The sequence below is a fragment of the Pteropus vampyrus genome, unplaced genomic scaffold (genome assembly GCF_000151845.1).
Source record: "Pteropus vampyrus isolate Shadow unplaced genomic scaffold, Pvam_2.0 Scaffold259, whole genome shotgun sequence".
Taxonomy (NCBI): Eukaryota; Metazoa; Chordata; class Mammalia; order Chiroptera; family Pteropodidae; genus Pteropus; species Pteropus vampyrus.
In genome coordinates this window covers 1,361,391-1,369,777 of record NW_011889040.1, presented here as the reverse complement: position 1 = coordinate 1,369,777, position 8,387 = coordinate 1,361,391, and the positions used below count along the sequence as shown (strand labels likewise).

The window sequence follows — 8,387 nt, the reverse complement described above, 5'->3', positions numbered from 1 at the left end:
TCTGATTTATTTCTAATTTCTGTCTTCAATATCACTGATCCTTTCTTCCATTTGGTCGACTCTATTTCCCAAGCTTGCTATTTTATTTTTCAACTCTTGCAGTGTGTTTTTTCATCTCCAGAAGTTCTATTTGGTTCTTTTTGAGGGTTTCAACCTCCTTGCTCTACTCATCTAGCTGGTTTTGTATTTTCTGAAGCTGTTGATATGACTCGTTTCGAAACTCACTGAGTCTTTTTAGAAGTGCCATCCCAAATTCTCTGACACTTAAGTCGCATATTTCTATGTCTATAAGCTCATTTTCTGGAGATTTTTCTCTTTCTTTCTGAGATGCCTTGTCCCCTTGTTTGTTCATGGTGTCTAATGGACTTTTCTCTACCTGAGCATTAACGGGAGTACATTCTGTTGTTTTCCAGAAAGAAGATTTATTATATAAAAGTCTCTCTTTAGCCCGTTGCAAAGAAGGTGCTTTTCATTTGGTTTCAAGTAGGTGGCATCTAAGCCTCTTGGTGTGCAGTTTATATAACGTCTAATGTCTTTTGTTTTCTTGTAGATTTTAATCACACTCGCTACCGTCACTTTTAGTCCCTGTCAGTGTCAGTGACAGTCTTGGCAGTGTTTGCTCAGATTCCCCTGGGGCTCCACAGTGATTGATCTCAGAGGATATGGGGGGAGGGGTTTTCTGGGCGGGGGTTGAGGCTGCAGCTCAGCCTCAGTTTTGCAACTGGGGCCTGTAGAAATCAACTGTTGGTCCCTGCTTTCTGCCCCGATGACTTAGTCCTGCTGCCAGCTGCGTAGAGAAGTCCCAGCACTTCTAGTCAAGGCAGTTTAGTGAAGTCGCTGCACCTTCTCCCCTCACCCTCCTCCTGCAGGGAGTTGTGACAGCTGCAAGAGGCAGCTTCTTTATTTGCCCCAGTCCGCCACCTGACACCTGGGGTTCTGACCTGTGGTAGCTCTTATGTGCAGATCCCATGCTCAGATGTGCTGGTGTGCAGTTTGGGTGTTTTTGTTCAGTTTTAGATGTTCAGCTTATTGTTTAAACACCTTTAAAGGTATATTGAGAAAAACTAGGCTTTAAGAAACAAACAAATAAAAAACACATTTGTTATTACCAAAAAAAGACATCTTTAGGTAAAAGTAATAAAAACCCCGTGCTGCATAGATAGTGCAGATAGTTCTAGTTATCTGGTGAACAGCAGAAAACAAGCACTGGAAGTTTTCAGTTCCAATCTTTTGCTCATTTCTCATTGCTGAAATTTCGTATTCATTTCTTCTTGTTGGATGGCTAAACCAGATGATGGTATAGATGGCAAGATGGCATTAACTCAGCCCTGCCCTGCTTAGCCTTCCAGTGGATGAATTCTAAGGGGGCCAATGGGCTGCTTTTGTCTCTGCCATTTTGTGGTTTAGGGTTTCCTGGGCAATCGGGTCAGTAATAAGAGTGAATAGGGGTACCAATGTTGAGGTGGCTGCTGACCTTGGGTCTCATCTCCTTGATTTTCCTTATATTCTTCATTACTATCCTCTCTAAACTGTCTTCAGTGAGGAGGGCCCCGCGGAATCATGGTCTATAGCTCCATATACATATTCTGTCTCACAGACCTACTTTGTTCTCCTTCACCCTGGTTGTCAGCACCCTCCATCACTTGTCTCTGCACAGGAGGGTTGGAATACAGTGGTGGAAGCTCACAGAGTCTCCGAGTATAGTAAAATGGGAACTGTGCCGCTGGTAAGGCTGCTGCTGTTGGGCCTGGCCTTTGAGAACACTTTCCAATTCTTTCTTTTTCGCCCCCAGTCTCACTACTCTGGTAATTCTGCTGGCAACTGTGTGGAGGACCCCTGCGACCTGGATAGGGTCTATAATGGCTACAGTCTCCCACATGTTTATTGCCTTGCACTGGAGCTCCATCATGGCTTGTAACATTTGCTGCCTCTGCATTCTTTGTTCTTCAACAACATCAAACTCCACAGTCTTAACACTGTAAAGAAACTTCCATGGGTTGTTTTTTATGGCAATTTGGTGTGCATGTACATTTTCCTTGGTGTCATTCCTGTTGATGAAATCATATCCGTGTTCATATTGAATCATTTTACCGTTCCCCAAATCTTCCTTGCAATGACCTTTTTGTCCTCACCGGCAGGTGCCGCCAATGTGAGGCCAACCTTAGGCTCCAGGCTTGGTGTGGCCAGCGCTGGGGGCCAGGTGGCTGGGGGTCCCCGCCGCTGCTGGGTCTGGGCCTCTCTGCTCGTGGTTGCGGTGATGGTGACTGGGACGGCTGCCGCAGATGTTGCTCCTCCCCAGTGTGACGGTAACTAGGCCGGTGGCGGTGAGGTTGCTCAGGGCTCCATGGCATCTGTGCTCTGCTTCCGCTACCAATCGAACTTAAAATTTCGTTTTAAGAATAACTTTTAAATATTGAATATTTGTGGTATTATCTTTCAATTTTAAAAGCTTTTTATTAACATTTTTGTGTTAATATTCTTTTATTTTAATGTTTTTTATTATCAAATGTTTGACTTGGAAATATTTTTTACATATTATTGAAATATAAATTTTATCACCAGATATAATACTAAACAATTTATTTGTTATATCTTTTTAGTAGAAAATCTCTAAAACTTTAGTTTTAGAAAAATTATTATAGTTAACTGTTATTTTGAAATTGTAAAGTATTATGAAAACTACAGTGTAATATGATTTTAGGAATTCCTGAGCATTCCAGAGAACTTTGATGTCTCATTCTCAGATGCTAAAGAGTCATATCCCTAAGATTGTTGTATTTTATGAATTTAGAAAACACTAAGAAATTTAACTATTTTAACTCTTAGTTTTATAATAAATGAAAATTTATTTCAGGGTCCAAGTGAGAAGAGAGATATGAATATAAATTAATATAATGATTTCTAATTTCTTGAATTCAACGATTAAGCAAATGTTATTCACACTCACCAGACTACCACACACTAACAGATTCATTTCATTTATTTGTTCCTCCAGCTAACAAATTGTGTTTACTCTATGCCAAGCACTGATCTAGACTCAGAATGCAGGACTGAACAAAAGAGAAAACACCTTTGTCCTGGATGGGAAGAATGACGATAAAAATAAGCAAATAAGGATGAAACATAGTTCCTGGTATATTTTGGCAAACACCATGAAGAAATGTTAAGTTTCTGCCATTTGTTGTCTGTCCACAATTGGGAAAAGTAAACAAAGTCAGAAAAGGCTCTGAGTCTGTACTTCACTGACAAAACCCTTTATGGATGCAATCTGCATTTCTCAAACTACTAGACCTACACACACACAAGTGTGTTCAGGGTGGAAACTGGAATTTGTCTCTGAGGCAGATTTGTCTCCTTGTGTTCTGGGATAGACCTGATGATAAATTTTTCCAAAGATCTTTTTTTCTGTTCTCTTTCTCTTCCCACCCCCTTCTTCTCTTCTCTTCCTCCTACTTCTTTTTTCTTCTGTGCTGTTTTTTTCTTTACACTTTATTATAATTAGTTTCCTCATGCTATGATGTCCCTAGCGTGTATTCCACTTTATCCAATATGTGGGAATCTACCAAATGCTGGTCAGTCCTATTCTACTTTTAAGTAAAAAGTATGAAAAGATCTTTTCATTCTCAAGAACTCCATATGTGTATGTGTATTTGTCTTCATATTTATTGGCAATCTCAGTCTCTTGAGGTGCATATTGTGATTTAATCATATTCCTCAGTGTATCAACTGATAAACTTTTAACTTTCTCTTATTTGGCATTCATTTTTAGATCATTAATCAAATACTAAATAAGTCCTAAGAAATATTGGGATTTGCCATTTCAGAAGTCACTGTTACTATCATTTTTGTTCATCTCTTGCTGTATTTGGTGGCATAACTCAATGGTTTATAGTTATTCATTGGTATTATGCATTTGATAAATCTATTCACAGATCTCTTGGTTCAGACTTATTAAAGACTCTTATCGTAGTTATAAACATTTTTATTAACATTTTTGTGTTAATATTCTTATAGTAGTTAATAACTACTCTTATCGTAGTTATTAACTACTCTTATCGTAGTTATTAACATTTTTATTAACATTTTTGTGAGAGGTCAATAACTTACATTTTTAAGCTTAGATTACAAAAAATTTTCCCAAGCATAATGTGGTATGCTGCAAAATAAGGCCAAATGTTTCCATGATCTTCATATGTAGGCCCCAATGTAATATTCCTGCTCCTCCCAGCAAAAGATGGGGATTTTGTGTTGACCAAAGGAGTGCAACAGAGTGATTATAAAGCTATAAAAGGCCTTTAAGCTTCCAATGTTGTCCTCTTGGAACCTAGCTGCCACTTGAGAACATTCAGTCTAGCCTGCTGGAGAGGTTATGGGAAAGAGAACAGGGGCCTCACCACCCACAGCCCCAGCCGACTGTCAGATATCTGAGTAAAGCTATCTGCTATGAGCCAGCCCCCAGCAGAACTGCCAAGTGACTGCAAGTGCATGAGAGACCTGTCCACTTAGCTCAGCTGTGACCAAATTGCCAACCTAAGAGTTGGGAGGAAATACATAGTTGTTTTAAATATTGAGTTCGGGGTGGCTGGTACACAGCAAGAGATAATGAATACAGAATTTAGTTCTTAAAAGTAGGAGACTGCTATATCAAAAATTGAAAATATATGATCTTTGCTTTAGAAACAAGTGATAACCCAAGCCTAGAGAAGCAATGAAAAAATTGTTAACCAAAAATGAAAAACTTGTGCGGAAATTGTTATTGAAGGCTAAAAATGGGTAACTTATATTGTTTAGTTATAGAACAATTGTGTCCCAGGATAATTTAGATGGTAGGAAAAGTGCCTAATAAAACATGTGGATCTGGCGAAGGAGCTCTGTAGGCAGGATGTTGAAAAGATGAATTAAGTGTTTCTAGCTGCATGTGATATGATAACTGAATGAGAAATACAAACTAAAGAAGGGAATTTTCAGCTTTCAAGCAGAATTTAGAAGAAATATTGTATGCCTAATGTTAAGGGTGTGGTTCTGGGCAAAGATATGCTAACGGCCAACTTCTGTTTCTATAATCTGCTTGCTTGTTTGATGATTAACTAGGATGTGGTTAATCTGCTTGCTTGTTTGATGTTAACTAGGGTGTGGCTAGGCTTTATAAACTGCCTCTTTTGGGAGCTTGAGGCTGATCTCCTAGAACCCTGTGTGGTAGAGAGTCAGTTGCCGCCGGCTAATAAAGGCTCATAATTCATCTCAATTGGCTCCGTGGGTCTTAGAATTGATCGCGCCACAACACCTAAGACTGGCTGAATTGAAAAATTAAATTGCTTTTCATCTCCTGTTTCTCTAGTCTGCAAATAATTCTCATTGTGAAAAATAGCCACTGGATAAGGATCAAGTCAAAGATATAGCTATAAGACCCTTATGTACATCAGTGATTCTCAAACTTGAGCATGCATCAAAATTACCTGAAGAGCTTGTTAAAACACATGGTCCTTCCTTTTTTCTTGAGAGATTCAGATTTAGTAATTTTAGGACATAGCCCACACATTACATTTCTAGCAAGTTCTCAGGTGATGCTGCAGACTGGAGACCACCCTTTGTGAGGTATTGACCTAGACAGATATCATTTTGTGACAATTAGACCTGCTAAGCTAGACAAAATGGCTTCTGAGAATCTTAACAATGCTGTCTTGCAAAAGCCCGACATGTCTCAAATAGAGAAGGATAAGTCTTAAAAGTTAAAGATGTAGGTTTTGGAGCATTAAGTTAACCCAAATAAGATTCTAAAGAAACTTAGAAAAAATAGAGACATGCATTGGTAAATCTCGAATGGCTGGAATTAAAAGGGACAGAGACACTTAAACATGAAAACAGTTCTCTGGACGCCCAACTTTCTGTAGGCAGGAAGTGATGGAGAAAGCTTTACAGCCAAAAACATAATTTTTTAAAAAGTAAAGATGACATCTCAGAGGCTAAAGCAGAAAAATAAAAATAAAATAACAGACTGATTAATTGGGGGACAACTTTTAGGGAGCAAAACTGAGAACATTCAAGAAACACTCTCTACTCCTAGAGAAGTGGGCACTGGCCACATGTCTGGGCTATGTTTCAAAATTTCTATAGGCTAATGACAGCTTTAGGCCCCTATTTCTCCCCATTTTGAATAGGAATTTTTCTCTCTTTAACTCACCGTTGCACATGCTTAGAGAGCTGATAACTTGTCTTATTGATTCCTGGTCTCTAGATCAAGAAGGAATTTATCTAAGGAACTGTACCATATCTGACCCTTATGCAGAGCAGAGAATCTCAACTTAAGTCAAATGCTGTAGCTGGGACAGGGCTTATAGGGTCTCTGGAATAATATAAACATTTTAAATACAGAAGTAACATGAATAATTTAGGATAGATGACAGATTGTAGTAGATTGCAAAATATGATCAGAAGTTCCTCCAATTCCTATACACCAACCACCTTCTATTCAAGGTAAAGTCTGCTTCTTCATCTCCTTGGATTTGAGCCAAGTTTGTGACTTGCTTAGATCAATAGAATGCCATGGAAGAAATGTTGTGGACCATCCAAGCAGACATCTTCAGAGACTATGACTTCCTCTTTTGCCTTTTTGGAACATAGATGTCATGAAAGCAAGTCTGAACTAACCCCAGAGAAGCCTCATAGGGGAGAATTCAGGCCTTTTAAATTGCTTTTGAAGATTAAAAGAAGGGTGACTAAAGTTATGATGTTTCACCAAACTCCTTTCTATTGTAATTTAGATGATAGAAATTAAAGTTAGAATAGTTGGTACATATTTAGAGATACACTGAGATATACCATGTCTATGTGCATTATATACAAAAGATACAGAAATTGTAAGGTCATAATAACTCCTCTTACATATAGTTTTTCTGTAGTTTTCTTTGGAAATAGAGCATATCTAATAAAAGCCATCATAATTTCATCAAAAATAAAGTGGTCAAGTCCAGAAGAGAAATGATATGTTATCCATGACATCATATAAGCAAGTCTCAAATTCATATTTGACAATACTTCCAATTTGGTTTAAAGGTATACTTCCAATTTGGCTTAGAGGTATCCTTTCCATTTTTCATTCACTTCAGCAAGTATTTACTGACAACCTACTATGTACAAGGTTCTATACTAGAAGCTGTGGACAGAGCAGTAAACAAAACAGACAGAAATGCCTGTCGTAAAGGAGCTTAGACTTATAGTGAGCAAGAAAGATAATGAATAACATAATAAGAAAAAGAAAGAATATCTTGGAAAGTAATAAGTGCTGAGGTGAAAATATAAAATAGAGAAGCAGATAGAAAATGTTTGAGAGATAGTGGTTAAAATTAAGGTTAGTGTTTTCTTTCAGGAAGGCATTACTTAGAAGTTGATTTTGATACAAACACCTAAGAGGAAATGATGGAAGGTTGTGAAGATATTAAAGGGCAAACAATGTGAAAAGACCTTGAATGTAAACATGTGGAGTGTTAGAGTAATAGCGTGAGGTAGGTTGAACAAAGATGATGTAGTGGTTGAGATCAGAAAAATGAAGAGAGTGGGGTGGCTTTCAAAGCTATAGTTAGGATTTTGGCTTTTGCTCTAAATAAGCTGGGAAGCCATTGGAGAATTTTGAAAATAGGAGTTACATGATGTAACTTATGATTTTTCATACGATCACTGTAGCTGTTGCATTGAGAATAGACTGAGGATTCTGATGGAATAAGACAGGTAGTTGAGGTTAGTACCATGGTGACAATGAAGGAGTGGTACCAAGAGATCAGGTTCAGGATATGGTATGAAGACAGACCTGTAGGATTTGCTGATTGATCCAATGCAGAGCATAATAGAATGAGAAGAGTCAATAATGATTCCAAGATCCATTTAAACATTCTGGGAAACATGGCAGAGGGAGAGACCTCCTCAGATCTCTCTCCTTGAAACAACAATAAGCTGAACATCTAAAACTGAAAAAAAAAAAAAAACAAAAAAAAACACCCAAACTGCACACCAGCACATCTGAGTGTGGGATCTGTGCATAAGAGCTACCACAAGTCAGAACATTGAGTGTTGGGCGGTGGATGGGAGAAATAAAGAAGCTTCCTCTCGCAGCTGCCAGAGCTCCCTGTAGGAGGAGGGGGAAGGGAAAAGGAGCGGCAAGTTTCCTGAACAGCCCTGCCTGGGGAAAGCTGTGAGCTCCTTGTGGCCTCCCGGCAGCAGGCCCAATCATCAGGGCAGAAGGCAAAGAAGTGGGATAGCAGAAAAACAACAGTTGATTTTTACCGGCCGCGGTTGCAAAACCAAGGCTGAGCTTCAGCCCCAAACCCCCACCAAGAATGCCCCTCCTGCCATACCCTCTGAGACTGAATACCGTGGAACCCCAGGGGAATCTG

General features: G+C 38.8%; 1 pseudogene; it reads right to left on the bottom strand.

Moving 5' to 3' along the window:
* Positions 1-1,403: 1,403 nt before the first annotated feature.
* The window catches only part of LOC105302063, a 184,496-nt pseudogene continuing 177,512 nt past the window's right edge, over positions 1,404-8,387 (bottom strand).